Source organism: Scyliorhinus canicula, chromosome 21, assembly GCF_902713615.1.
Source record: "Scyliorhinus canicula chromosome 21, sScyCan1.1, whole genome shotgun sequence".
Taxonomy (NCBI): Eukaryota; Metazoa; Chordata; class Chondrichthyes; order Carcharhiniformes; family Scyliorhinidae; genus Scyliorhinus; species Scyliorhinus canicula.
This window is the reverse complement of record NC_052166.1, coordinates 69,983,355-69,996,522: the sequence shown is the minus strand read 5'-3', so window position 1 is coordinate 69,996,522 and position 13,168 is coordinate 69,983,355. Positions and strand designations below refer to the sequence as shown.

The 13,168-nt window shown below is 52.6% G+C and overlaps 2 protein-coding genes across 2 annotated transcripts in view; both read right to left on the bottom strand.

Annotated features, from left to right (window-relative positions):
- sardh (sarcosine dehydrogenase) overlaps positions 1–11,488 on the bottom strand; it is a 357,516-nt gene extending 346,028 nt beyond the window's left edge. The window contains exon 1 of the mRNA XM_038781905.1: positions 11,318–11,488. The gene's annotated coding sequence lies outside the window, so the exon portion shown is untranslated. The remainder of the gene's footprint in view (positions 1–11,317) is intronic.
- LOC119955542 (guanine nucleotide exchange factor VAV2-like) overlaps positions 1–13,168 on the bottom strand; it is a 250,363-nt gene that overhangs the window by 163,833 nt on the left and 73,362 nt on the right.

Sequence of the window (13,168 nt, the reverse complement as noted above, 5' to 3'; positions counted from 1 at the left end):
AGCTCCCTCAGTACTGACCCTCTGACAGTGCGGCACTCGCTCAGTACTGACCCTCTGACAGTGCAGCACACCCTCAGTACTGACCCTCTGACAGTGCAGCGCTCCCTCAGTACTGACCCTCTGACAGTGCGGCACTCCCTCAGTACTGACCCTCTGACAGTGCGGCACTCCCTCAGTACTGACCCTCTGACAGTGCGACACTCCCTCAGTACTGACCCTCTGACAGTGCGGCACTCCCTCAGTACTGAACCTCTGACAGTGCAGCATTCCCTCAGTACTGACCCTCTGACAGTGCAGCACTCCCTCAGAACTGACCCTCTGACAGTGCGGCGCTCCCTCAGTACTGACCCTCTGACAGTGCGGCGCCCCCTCAGTACTGACCCTCTGACAGTGCGACGCTCCCTCAGTACTGATCCTCTGACAGTGCGGCGCTCCCTCAGTACTGACCCTCTGACAGTGCGGCACTCCCTCAGTACTGACCCTCTGACAGTGCGGCACTCCCTCAGTACTGACCCTCTGACAGTGCGGCACTCCCTCAGTACTGACCCTCTGACAGTGCAGCACTCCCTCAGTACTGACCCTCTGACAGTGCGGCTCTCCCTCAGTACTGACCCTCTGACAGTGCGGCACTCCCTCAGTACTGACCCTCTGACAGTGCGGCACTCCCTCAGCACTGACCCTCTGAGAGTGCAGCACTCCCTCAGTACTGACCCTCTGACAGTGCGGCACTCCCTCAGCACTGACCCTCTGACAGTGCAGCACTCCCTCAGTACTGACCCTCTGACAGTGCAGCACTCCCGCAGTACTGACCCTCTGACAGTGCATTACTCCCTCAGTACTGACCCTCTGACAGTGCGGCACTCCCTCAGTACTGACCCCCTGATAGTGCGGCACTCCCTCAGTACTGACCCTCTGACAGTGCAGCACTCCCTCAGTACTGACCCTCTGACAGTGCAGCACTCCCTCAGTACTGACCCTGTGACAGTGCGGCACTCCCTCAGTACTGACCCTCTACAGTGCAGCACTCCCTCATTACTGACCCTCTGACAGTGCAGCACTCCCTCAGTACTGACCCTCTGACAGTGCGGCACTCCCTCAGTACTGACCCTCTGACAGTGCGGCACTCCCTCAGTACTGACCCTCTGACAGTACGGCACTCCCTCAGTACTGACCCTCTGACAGTGCAGCACTCCCTCAGTACTGACCCTCTGACAGTGCAGCACTCCCTCAGTACTGACCCTGTGACAGTGCGGCACTCCCTCAGTACTGACCCTCTGACAGTGCGGCACTCCCTCAGTACTGACCCTCTGACAGTGCAGCACTCCCTCAGTACTGACCCTCTGACAGTGCAGCACTCCCTCAGTACTGACCCTGTGACAGTGCGGCACTCCCTCAGTACTGACCCTCTGACAGTGCAGCACTCCCTCAGTACTGACCCTCTGACAGTGTGGCACTCCCTCAGTACTGACCCTCTGACAGTGCGGCACTCCCTCAGTACTGACCCTCTACAGTGCAGCACTCCCTCAGTACTGACCCTCTGACAGTGCAGCACTCCCTCAGTACTGACCCTCTGACAGTGCGGCACTCCCTCAGTACTGACCCTCTGACAGTGCGGCACTCCCTCAGTACTGACCCTCTGACAGTACGGCACTCCCTCAGTACTGACCCTCTGACAGTGCAGCACTCCCTCAGTACTGACCCTCTGACAGTGCAGCACTCCCTCAGTACTGACCCTGTGACAGTGCGGCACTCCCTCAGTACTGACCCTCTACAGTGCAGCACTCCCTCAGTACTGACCCTCTACAGTGCAGCACTCCCTCAGTACTGACCCTCTGACAGTGCAGCACTCCCGCAGTACTGACCCTCTGACAGTGCATTACTCCCTCAGTACTGACCCTCTGACAGTGCGGCACTCCCTCAGTACTGACCCCCTGATAGTGCGGCACTCCCTCAGTACTGACCCTCTGACAGTGCAGCACTCCCTCAGTACTGACCCTCTGACAGTGCAGCACTCCCTCAGTACTGACCCTCTGACAGTGCAGCACTCCCTCAGTACTGACCCTCTGGCAGTGCGGAGCTCCCTCAGTACTGACCCTCTGACAGTGCAACACTCCCTCAGTACTGACGCTCTGACAGTGCGGCACTCCCTCAGTACTGACCCTCTGACAGTGCGTCGCTCACTCAGTATTGACCCACTGACAGTGCAGCACTCCCTCAGTACTAATAAATGAGACTTGCATCCCCACAAAAGTGCCCCCCACAAACCATAAATTAACCCCTCCCGCATCAACTTCAATACTCCCCGAAAAAGACTCATATCCCAGTGAGAGTCAGTGTGTGTGAGGAACCCGTACCCCAGTGAGAGTCAGTGTGTGTGGGACCTGTACCCCAGTGAGAGTCAGTGTGTGTGGGGCCCGTACCCCCGTGAGAGTCAGTGTGTGTGGGACCCGTACCCCAGTGAGAGTCAGTGTGTGTGGGACCCGTATCCCAGTGAGAGTCTGTGTGTGGGACCCGTACCCCAGTGAGGTTTGATTTGTTTAGGGAGATGTGAAGCGATATTTTAAGGAATTGCTTTCTTGTCTGACCCGCGATGGAAGTTACTGCATCCACAATGATATCTGATCAGTCAGATCCCGTCCATGAATCGCTGCATCGCTCAATAATCCTCATTAAAACATGATTTTTTCAACTGAAGACAATCTGCAGTGATTATAATCTGGATACATTTGCAATAAGATGCTTGTCAGTCACTGATGGTAATGATCTGGCTTCAGGTGCTGATTAGTGTCTCTTTCTGAATTACACTGATCCCATTCGACGGAGCATGATAATGATCTGGTCCCCTGGCAGTCAGGAAGCTGGTAGTGGGTTCCTCGCCAGGCAGGGAGTCATGATCCAGAGGAAAGTACCTGGTGACAGTCTCATTTCTTACTCAGTAGCTCAATTGGACTGCAACATGTTGTGAAAGTGAATGGAGACTTTAACCCTATCCGACTCAGGCTGGAACTGACCTATTTATTCCAAACTGGGTCGGGTTTTTCTGCCTTGGTCTCCTGAAGGAACCTGATCCACACTCACAAATGTGCTTTTTAGATAACACTTATACAAGGTTTTTTTCAGGGACACCAGCAATGAAGTACGACTGAAATTCCCTCAATGTGGAAATCTCAAAGTCAATTTGCAGAGAAAGATCCCACAAACAGCAAAGTGGCGATGGCCAAATTATCTGGTTTGGTGATTTCTTTCAGCCAAATGATATAAAATGGCCAGAGACTGATGATAACACACTTGTCTGTCTTCAAAATAATGCCACGTATTATTTCACAATCACCCCGGTGGGCAGATGGAGCCAAGGTTCAAACACCTCTAGCAGGGCAGCACTGCCTAAGGAGGTCACTGAGAATGTCACAGCCCCGCAATGAAGGTGACATGGTGGGGTAAATAGCGAGGACACGGTGTGGTAAATAGCGAGGACAGGGTGTGGTAAATAGCGAGGACAGGGTGTGGTAAATAGCGAGGTTAGGGTGTGGTAAATAGCGAGGATAGGGTGTGGTAAATAGCGAGGACAGGGTATGGCAAATAGCGAGGATAGGGTGTGGTAAATAGCGAGGGTAGGGTGTGGTAAATAGCGAGGACAGGGTATGGCAAATAGCGAGGATAGGGTGTGGTAAATAGCGAGGATAGGGTGTGGTAAATAGCGAGGACAGGGTATGGCAAATAGCGAGGATAGGGTGTGGTAAATAGCGAGGGTAGGGTGTGGTAAATAGCGAGGACACGGTGTGGTAAATAGCGAGGACACGGTGTGGTAAATAGCGAGGACAGGGTGTGGTAAATAGCGAGGTTAGGGTGTGGTAAATAGCGAGGACAGGGTATGGCAAATAGCGAGGATAGGGTGTGGTAAATAGCGAGGATAGGGTGTGGTAAATAGCGAGGATAGGGTGTGGTAAATAGCGAGGACAGGGTGTGGTAAATAGCGAGGACAGGGTGTGGTAAATAGCGAGGACAGGGTGTGGTAAATAGCGAGGACAGGGTGTGGTAAATAGCGAGGACAGGGTGTGGTAAATAGCGAGGATAGGGTGTGGTAAATAGCGAGGATAGGGTTTGGTAATTAGCGAGGACAGGGTGTGGTAAATAGCGAGGACAGGGTGTGGTAAATATCGAGGACAGGGTGTGGTAAATAGCGAGGACAGGGTGTGGTAAATAGCGACGACACGGTGTGGTAAATAGCGAGGACACGGTGTGGTAAATAGCGACGACACGGTGTGGTAAATAGCGAGGATAGGGTGTGGTAAATAGCGAGGACACGGTGTGGTAAATAGCGAGGATAGGGTGTGGTAAATAGCGAGGACAGGGTGTGATAAATAGCGACGACACGGTGTGGTACATAGCGAGGACACGGTGTGGTAAATAGCGAGGATAGGGTGTGGTAAATAGCGAGGACACGGTGGGGTAAATATCGAGGACAGGGTGTGGTAAATAGCGAGGATAGGGTGTGGTAAATAGCGAGGACACGGTGTGGTAAATAGCGAGGATAGGGTGTGGTAAATAGCGAGGACAGGGTGTGGTAAATAGCGAGGGTAGGGTTTGGTAAATAGCGAGGACACGGTGTGGTAAATAGCGAGGACAGGGTATGGCAAATAGCGAGGATAGGGTGTGGTAAATAGCGAGGATAGGGTGTGGTAAATAGCGAGGACACGGTGTGGTAAATAGCGAGGACAGGGTGTGGTAAATAGCGAGGATAGGGTGGGGTAAATAGCGAGGACACGGTGTGGTAAATAGCGACGACACGGTGGGGTAAATAGCGAGGACACGGTGTGGTAAATAGCGAGGGTAGGGTTTGGTAAATAGCGAGGGTAGGGTTTGGTAAATAGCGAGGACAGGGTGTGGTAAATAGCGAGGGTAGGGTTTGGTAAATAGCGAGGACAGGGTGTGGTAAATAGCGAGGGTAGGGTTTGGTAAATAGCGAGGACACGGTGCGGTAAATAGCGAGGACAGGGTGTGGTAAATAGCGAGGGTAGGGTTTGGTAAATAGCGAGGACAGGGTGTGGTAAATAGCGAGGACAGGGTGTGGTAAATAGCGAGGGTACGGTGTGGTAAATAGCGAGGACAGGGTGTGGTAAATAGCGAGGATAGGGTGTGGTAAATATCGAGGACAGGGTGTGGTAAATTGCGAGGACAGGGTGTGGTAAATAGCGAGGACACGGTGTGGTAAATAGCGAGGATAGGGTGTGGTAAATAGCGAGGACACGGTGGGGTAAATATCGAGGACAGGGTGTGGTAAATAGCGAGGACAGGGTGTGGTAAATAGCGACGACACGGTGTGGTAAATAGCGAGGATAGGGTGTGGTAAATAGCGAGGACACGGTGTGGTAAATAGCGAGGATAGGGTGTGGTAAATAGCGAGGGTAGGGTGTGGTAAATAGCGAGGACACGGTGTGGTAAATAGCGACGACACGGTGTGGTAAATAGCGAGGATAGGGTGTGGTAAATAGCGAGGACACGGTGTGGTAAATAGCGAGGATAGGGTGTGGTAAATAGCGAGGACAGGGTGTGGTAAATAGCGACGACACGGTGTGGTACATAGCGAGGACACGGTGTGGTAAATAGCGAGGACACGGTGTGGTAAATAGCGAGGGTAGGGTGTGGTAAATAGCGAGGACAGGGTATGGCAAATAGCGAGGATAGGGTGTGGTAAATAGCGAGGATAGGGTGTGGTAAATAGCGAGGACAGGGTATGGCAAATAGCGAGGATAGGGTGTGGTAAATAGCGAGGGTAGGGTGTGGTAAATAGCGAGGACACGGTGTGGTAAATAGCGAGGACACGGTGTGGTAAATAGCGAGGACAGGGTGTGGTAAATAGCGAGGTTAGGGTGTGGTAAATAGCGAGGACAGGGTATGGCAAATAGCGAGGATAGGGTGTGGTAAATAGCGAGGATAGGGTGTGGTAAATAGCGAGGATAGGGTGTGGTAAATAGCGAGGACAGGGTGTGGTAAATAGCGAGGACACGGTGTGGTAAATAGCGAGGACAGGGTGTGGTAAATAGCGAGGACAGGGTGTGGTAAATAGCGAGGACAGGGTGTGGTAAATAGCGAGGATAGGGTGTGGTAAATAGCGAGGATAGGGTTTGGTAATTAGCGAGGACAGGGTGTGGTAAATAGCGAGGACAGGGTGTGGTAAATATCGAGGACAGGGTGTGGTAAATAGCGAGGACAGGGTGTGGTAAATAGCGACGACACGGTGTGGTAAATAGCGAGGACACGGTGTGGTAAATAGCGACGACACGGTGTGGTAAATAGCGAGGATAGGGTGTGGTAAATAGCGAGGACACGGTGTGGTAAATAGCGAGGATAGGGTGTGGTAAATAGCGAGGACAGGGTGTGATAAATAGCGACGACACGGTGTGGTACATAGCGAGGACACGGTGTGGTAAATAGCGAGGATAGGGTGTGGTAAATAGCGAGGACACGGTGTGGTAAATATCGAGGACAGGGTGTGGTAAATAGCGAGGATAGGGTGTGGTAAATAGCGAGGACACGGTGTGGTAAATAGCGAGGATAGGGTGTGGTAAATAGCGAGGACAGGGTGTGGTAAATAGCGAGGGTAGGGTTTGGTAAATAGCGAGGACACGGTGTGGTAAATAGCGAGGACAGGGTATGGCAAATAGCGAGGATAGGGTGTGGTAAATAGCGAGGATAGGGTGTGGTAAATAGCGAGGACACGGTGTGGTAAATATCGAGGACAGGGTGTGGTAAATAGCGAGGATAGGGTGGGGTAAATAGCGAGGACACGGTGTGGTAAATAGCGACGACACGGTGGGGTAAATAGCGAGGACACGGTGTGGTAAATAGCGAGGGTAGGGTTTGGTAAATAGCGAGGGTAGGGTTTGGTAAATAGCGAGGACAGGGTGTGGTAAATAGCGAGGGTAGGGTTTGGTAAATAGCGAGGACAGGGTGTGGTAAATAGCGAGGGTAGGGTTTGGTAAATAGCGAGGACACGGTGCGGTAAATAGCGAGGACAGGGTGTGGTAAATAGCGAGGGTAGGGTTTGGTAAATAGCGAGGACAGGGTGTGGTAAATAGCGAGGACAGGGTGTGGTAAATAGCGAGGGTACGGTGTGGTAAATAGCGAGGACAGGGTGTGGTAAATAGCGAGGATAGGGTGTGGTAAATATCGAGGACAGGGTGTGGTAAATAGCGAGGACAGGGTGTGGTAAATAGCGAGGACACGGTGTGGTAAATAGCGAGGATAGGGTGTGGTAAATAGCGAGGACACGGTGGGGTAAATATCGAGGACAGGGTGTGGTAAATAGCGAGGACAGGGTGTGGTAAATAGCGACGACACGGTGTGGTAAATAGCGAGGATAGGGTGTGGTAAATAGCGAGGACACGGTGTGGTAAATAGCGAGGATAGGGTGTGGTAAATAGCGAGGGTAGGGTGTGGTAAATAGCGAGGACACGGTGTGGTAAATAGCGACGACACGGTGTGGTAAATAGCGAGGATAGGGTGTGGTAAATAGCGAGGACACGGTGTGGTAAATAGCGAGGATAGGGTGTGGTAAATAGCGAGGACAGGGTGTGGTAAATAGCGACGACACGGTGTGGTACATAGCGAGGACACGGTGTGGTAAATAGCGAGGACACGGTGTGGTAAATAGCGAGGATAGGGTGTGGTAAATAGCGAGGACACGGTGGGGTAAATATCGAGGACAGGGTGTGGTAAATAGCGAGGATAGGGTGTGGTAAATAGCGAGGACACGGTGTGGTAAATAGCGAGGATAGGGTGTGGTAAATATCGAGGACAGGTGTGGTAAATAGCGAGGATAGGGTGTGGTAAATAGCGAGGACACGGTGTGGTAAATAGCGACGACACGGTGTAGTAAATAGCGAAGACACGGTGTGGTAAATAGCGAGGACAGGGTGCGGTAAATAGCGAGGATAGGGTGTGGTAAATAGCGAGGATAGGGTGTGGTAAATAGCGACGACACGGTGTGGTAAATAGCGAGGACACGGTGTGGTAAATAGCGATGACAGGGTGCGGTAAATAGCGAGGATAGGGTGTGGTAAATAGCGAGGACACGGTGTGGTAAATAGCGAGGACAGGGTGTGGTAAATAGCGAGGACACGGTGTGGTAAATAGCGATGACAGGGTGCGGTAAATAGCGAGGACACGGTGTGGTAAATAGCGAGGACACGGTGTGGTAAATAGCGAGGACACGGTGTGGTAAATAGCGAGGACACGGTGTGGTAAATAGCGAGGATAGGGTGTGGTAAATAGCGAGGATAGGGTGTGGTAAATATCGAGGACAGGTGTGGTAAATAGCGAGGATAGGGTGTGGTAAATAGCGAGGATAGGGTGTGGTGAATAGCGAGGACACCGTGTGGTAAATAGCGAGGATAGGGTGTGGTAAATAGCGAGGACACGGTGTGGTAAATATCGAGGACAGGTGTGGTAAATAGCGAGGATAGGGTGTGGTAAATAGCGAGGATAGGGTGTGGTAAATAGCGAGGACAGGGTGTGGTAAATAGCGAGGACACCGTGTGGTAAATAGCGAGGATAGGGTGTGGTAAATATCGAGGACAGGTGTGGTAAATAGCGAGGATAGGGTGTGGTAAATAGCGAGGACACGGTGTGGTAAATAGCGAGGACAGGGTGTGGTAAATAGCGAGGACACGGTGTGGTAAATATCGAGGACAGGGTGTGGTAAATAGCGAGGATAGGGTGTGGTAAATAGCGAGGACACGGTGTGGTAAATAGCGAGGATAGGGTGTGGTAAATAGCAAGGGTAGGGTTTGGCAAATAGCGAGGACAGGGTGTGGTAAATAGCGAGGACACGGTGTGGTAAATAGCGAAGGTAGGGTTTGGTAAATAGCGAGGACAGGGTGTGGTAAATAGCGAGGACACGGTGTGGTAAATAGCGAGGACAGGGTGTGGTAAATAGCGAGGACACGGTGTGGCAAATAGCGAGGATAGGTGTGGTAAATAGCGAGGATAGGGTGTGGTAAATAGCGACGACACGGTGTGGTAAATAGCGAGGACACGGTGTGGTAAATAGCGAGGACAGGGTGTGGTAAATAGCGAGGATAGGGTGTGGTAAATAGCGAGGACAGGGTGTGGTAAATAGCGAGGATAGGGTGTGGTAAATAGCGAGGATAGGGTGTGGTAAATAGCGAGGATAGGGTGTGGTAAATAGCGAGGACACGGTGTGGTAAATAGCGACGACACGGTGTAGTAAATAGCGAAGACACGGTGTGGTAAATAGCGAGGACAGGGTGCGGTAAATAGCGAGGATAGGGTGTGGTAAATAGCGAGGATAGGGTGTGGTAAATAGCGACGACACGGTGTGGTAAATAGCGAGGACAGGGTGTGGTAAATAGCGAGGACAGGGTGCGGTAAATAGCGAGGATAGGGTGTGGTAAATAGCGAGGACACGGTGTGGTAAATAGCGAGGACAGGGTGTGGTAAATAGCGAGGACAGGGTGTGGTAAATAGCGAGGACACGGTGTGGTAAATAGCGAGGACACGGTGTGGTAAATAGCGAGGACACGGTGTGGTAAATAGCGAGGATAGGGTGTGGTAAATAGCGAGGATAGGGTGTGGTAAATAGCGAGGATAGGGTGTGGTAAATATCGAGGACAGGTGTGGTAAATAGCGAGGATAGGGTGTGGTAAATAGCGAGGATAGGGTGTGGTAAATAGCGAGGACACCGTGTGGTAAATAGCGAGGATAGGGTGTGGTAAATAGCGAGGACACGGTGTGGTAAATATCGAGGACAGGTGTGGTAAATAGCGAGGATAGGGTGTGGTAAATAGCGAGGATAGGGTGTGGTAAATAGCGAGGATAGGGTGTGGTAAATATCGAGGACAGGTGTGGTAAATAGCGAGGATAGGGTGTGGTAAATAGCGAGGACACGGTGTGGTAAATAGCGAGGACAGGGTGTGGTAAATAGCGAGGACACGGTGTGGTAAATATCGAGGACAGGGTGTGGTAAATAGCAAGGACACGGTGTGGTAAATAGCGAGGATAGGGTGTGGTAAATAGCGAGGATAGGGTGTGGTAAATAGCAAGGACACGGTGTGGTAAATAGCGAGGATAGGGTGTGGTAAATAGCGAGGACAGGGTGTGGTAAATAGCGACGACACGGTGTGGTACATAGCGAGGACACGGTGTGGTAAATAGCGAGGACACGGTGTGGTAAATAGCGAGGATAGGGTGTGGTAAATAGCGACGACACGGTGTGGTAAATAGCGAGGACACGGTGTGGTAAATAGCGAGGATAGGGTTTGGTAAATAGCGAGGACAGGGTGTGGTAAATAGCGAGGACACGGTGTGGTAAATAGCGAGGACAGGGTGTGGTAAATAGCGAGGACACGGTGTGGCAAATAGCGAGGATAGGTGTGGTAAATAGCGAGGATAGGGTGTGGTAAATAGCGACGACACGGTGTGGTAAATAGCGAGGACACGGTGTGGTAAATAGCGAGGACAGGGTGTGGTAAATAGCGAGGATAGTGTGTGGTAAATAGCGAGGACAGGGTGTGGTAAATAGCGAGGACACGGTGTGGTAAATAGCGAGGATAGGGTGTGGTAAATAGCGAGGACAGGGTGTGGTAAATAGCGAGGACACGGTTTGGTAAATAGCGAGGACAGGGTGTGGTAAATAGCGAGGACACGGTGTGGTAAATAGCGAGGACAGGGTGTGGTAAATAGCAAGGATAGGGTGTGGTAAATAGCGAGGACACGGTGTGGTAAATAGCGAGGATAGGGTGTGGTAAATAGCGAGGACACGGTGTGGTAAATAGCGAGGATAGGGTGTGGTAAATAGCGAGGACACGGTGTGGTAAATAGCGAGGAGCCTTGGATTACAGGACTGTATAGATGGGCTGGTCAGATTTTTTTTCTTTTTTAAATTTTGAGTACCCAATTAATTTTCCAATTAAGGGGCAATTTAGCGTGGCCAATCCACCTACCCTGCACATCTTTTGGGTTGTGGGGGTGAAACCCACGCAGACACGGGGAGAATGTGCAAACTCCATACGGACAGTGACCCGGGGCCGGGATCGAACCTGGGACCTCGGCGCCATGAGGCAACAGTGCTAACCACCGTGCTGCCAATGGGCTGGTTAGACGGCAAGTGGAATGTAACCCTGAAAAGTGAGAGAAGATCCATTTTGGGAAGACTAACCAGGCGAGAGACTACACAGTGAAAGGTCAGACCCTGGGAAATACAGCAGACCAGAGACACCTTGGGGTGGATGTTCACAGACCCCTGAAGGCAGCAGGACAGGTAGATAAGGTGGTTAAGAAGATGTTTGGTACCTGCCTTTATTAACCGAGATATAGAATATACGAGCAGGGAGGTTCTGATGGAGCTGGATGTAACACGTTAGACCACAACTAGAGTACCGTGTGTGGTTCTGGTCTCCGCCCTACAGGAAGTGATTACACTGGAGAGGGTGCAGAGGAGATTCACCAAGATGTTGTCTGGGATGGAGCATTCCTGTATAAAGAGAGACGGGTTAGATTGAGGTTTTCCTTGGAGCAGAGAAGGCTGAGGGGGGACCTGCTTGAGGTGTATAAAATTATGAGGGACATAGATGGAGTAGACTGGGAGGACTTTTTCCCTTTCGTAGAGGGGTCAATAACCAGGGGGCAGAGATTTAAGGCGAGGAGCAGGAGGTATAGAGGGGATGTGAGGAATAACCTTTTCACCCAGAGGGTGGTGGGAGTCTGGAACTCGCGACCTGAGAGGGTGGGGGAGGCAGAGACCCTCAGAACATTTAAGAAGCTTTTAGATAACCATAGCGTACAAGACAACAGGCCAAGAGCTGGACAATGGGATTGGAGTAAATAGGTGTTGATGGCCGGCGGAGGTACAATGGATTTATTTCTGTGCTGTAAAACTCTCCACTGCAATCACTTCCTGTAAGACCACAACCGCAGAGGGTGACATGGGGGGAGAGAGGGTGACACGGGAGAGAGAGGGTGACACGGGGAGAGAGAAGGTGACACGGGGAGAGAGAAGGTGACACTGGGAGAGAGAAGGTGACACGGGGAGAGAGAAGGTGACACGGGGAGAGAGAAGGTGACACGGGGAGAGAGAAGGTGACACGGGGAGAGAGAAGGTGACACGGGGAGAGAGAAGGTGACACGGGGAGAGGGAAGGTGACATGGGGAGAGAGGGTGACACGGGGAGAGAGAAGGTGACATGGGGAGAGAGGGTGACACAGGGAGAGAGAGGGTGACACGGGGAGAGAGAGAGGGTGACACAGGGAGAGAGAGAGAGGGTGACACAGGGAGAGAGAGAGGGTGACACAGGGAGAGAGAGAGAGGGTGACACGGGGAGAGAGAGAGGGTGACACAGGGAGAGCGAGAGAGGGTGACACGGGGAGAGAGAGAGGGTGACACAGGGAGAGAGAGAGGGTGACACGGGGGGGAGATGGTGACACGGGGGGGAGAGGGTGACACGGGGGGGAGAGGGTGACACGGGGGGGAGAGGGTGACACGGGGGGAGAGGGTGACATGGGGAGAGAGAGAGGGTGACACAGGGAGAGAGAGAGGGTGACACGGGGAGAGAGAGAGGGTGACACGGGGAGAGAGAAGGTGACACGGGGAGAGAGAGAGGGTGACACGGGGAGAGAGAAGGTGACACGGGGAGAGAGAGAGAGGGTGACACGGGGAGAGAGAGAGGGTGACACGGAGGGAGAGAGAGAGGGTGACACGGGGGGAGAGAGAGAGGGTGACACGGGGGGGAGAGAGAGGGTGACATGGGGGGAGAGAGGAAGGGTGACACGGGGGAGAGAGAGAGGGTGACACGGGGAGAGAGAGAGGGTGACACGGGGGCGAGAGAGAGGGTGACACGGGGGGAGAGAGGGTGACACGGGGGGAGAGAGGGTGACACGGGGGAGATAGAGAGGGTGACACGGGGGAGAGAGAGAGGGTGACACGGGGGAGAGAGAGAGGGTGACACGGGGGGAGAGAGAGAGGGTGACACGGAGAGAGAGAGAGGGTGACACGGAGAGAGAGAGAGGGTGACACGGGGGGAGAGAGAGAGGGTGACACGGGGGAGAGAGGGTGACACGGGGGGAGAGAGAGAGGGTGACACAGGGGAGAGAGAGAGGGTGACACGGGGGGAAGGAAGGGTGACATGGAGAGAGAGAGGGTGACACGGTGA